Below are 1,669 nucleotides of genomic sequence, written 5' to 3' on the forward strand. Positions count from 1 at the left end.
CCAAAAGGTTTACACAATTAAGTTTGTCAGGATTGGTTGTGGAACTTGACAGTACAGTTTATGAATAGGGTGATACATTTTAAATGTGTTCTGTAAAAAACTTGCAGTATTTTATAGGTAAGAGATTTAATGGTATTTGTCTACCTTCACGGTGAGTCACCACACTTTGTATATGTAATTGGTCTTGAAATATATTTGGTTTAAATGAATATCTTAAAGATGTCTTGTATTGAACAATTCAGAATGAAGAAGTATGTTTAATATTACCTAATTTTCATGTTATGGGTTAATTTTCATTAAATTTTTGTAGCATAATGTTGAGTTGAAATATAAATGCTTTTTAATTTCTGTGTCTTATTTTCTGAGAATTAACAAATCTTTTCTTTTAAAAGATGTTGATACCAGGTAAAGGAATATTGCAATATTTTCAAACACCTTCAGTGCCACATCATGTGAAGTGTATATCAGTTAAGTTTTAATACTTATCGCAGTGAAGCGACGTGTTATTGATGTAAACAAGACGTTTATTTCTATGGGTTGAAAACCTTGTGTCTAAGATTTCTTGTACACATAGATCTGTTGACTTGTAAATCATGTTGAACTTTTACATCTATCCTGTTTCTTCCTGAAATTCTATCATACGTTTTTTCTCCTGTGTAAAATTTAGAAGTAGTTATCATTATTCTGCTCTCATAGTTACGCTATTAAAAAATGAGGTCTTCTTAAGTTGAAAAATTCATCCATTTGTTGTTGTTTTTTCCAATTTTTTGTAAATATTTATGCACTTCGTGTATCTCTTTAGTCATAAATATTCGATGCACGCACTTTCTCCATAACAATAAAGTAAGTAAAATGGTGATCATTGTTGGCAGTGCAAAATATTTTTGAGAACCTGCGAATATTAAGGATTTTAATTGTAGAATGATTTGGAAAAAAAAACAAATTTGTGCATGTGTATAGATTTTAATAGAACTGTTTTCCAAAGAATGTAGATTGTACCTTATTTTTGAAGTGCATAGTTTCCACACACACAAGAAAAAAAATGTGTATTCAGGCAGAGGAATAGTAAATCGTAAAACCTTTAATATATGACTATACGAACGAAACAGAAACGCACTTCACAAGGCTTACTACTTTTTGTTTTTTGTAACTTTTTATCTTGGGGATTTTTTAAACTGTATTTTATATTACATTTCGGTAAGTAAGTTTATAATACTAATTAAATTCTAACATTTTGCTTCTGGTTGGTTTTTATGAAATTTTACTGAATTGTACAACTGTTATAAATAGTCACATAAAAGATTACTTGATATACTGGTGCGTGTGTACGTATGAACATTTGGCCTGTATCTTTCAAGGAATAACTTTATTTTAAACAGTAAAAAAGTAATCTTTTATTCCTTTGAGGTAAAAATCTCATCCTGCTTTTTTTAAACTTTTTTGTTTCTTATCGGAAATAACGTAGTATAAATTTAGTTGTTTGTAGTGGCAGAACGTAACTCGTTACATATGAGTGTAATGTTACATTTAGTTTTGATTTATCCAATCAGGTTCCTTAAGTTTGAGATTTTATAAACCATTTTGTAATTAATGTGGTTATTATTAGTCCTAAGAAGGGTTAGACATGTTTGTTGTTGTTGTTTTTATATAATAGAATGAACTTACCATT

General features: G+C 28.6%; 1 protein-coding gene across 8 annotated transcripts in view; it reads left to right on the forward strand.

Moving 5' to 3' along the window:
• Window positions 1-1,669, forward strand: part of LOC106465402 (ubiquitin-associated protein 2-like) — a 68,273-nt gene that overhangs the window by 57,755 nt on the left and 8,849 nt on the right. The gene's annotated exons all lie outside the window — the stretch shown is intronic.

This window comes from Limulus polyphemus, unplaced genomic scaffold (genome assembly GCF_000517525.1).
Source record: "Limulus polyphemus unplaced genomic scaffold, Limulus_polyphemus-2.1.2 Scaffold1931, whole genome shotgun sequence".
NCBI lineage: Eukaryota > Metazoa > Arthropoda > Merostomata > Xiphosura > Limulidae > Limulus > Limulus polyphemus.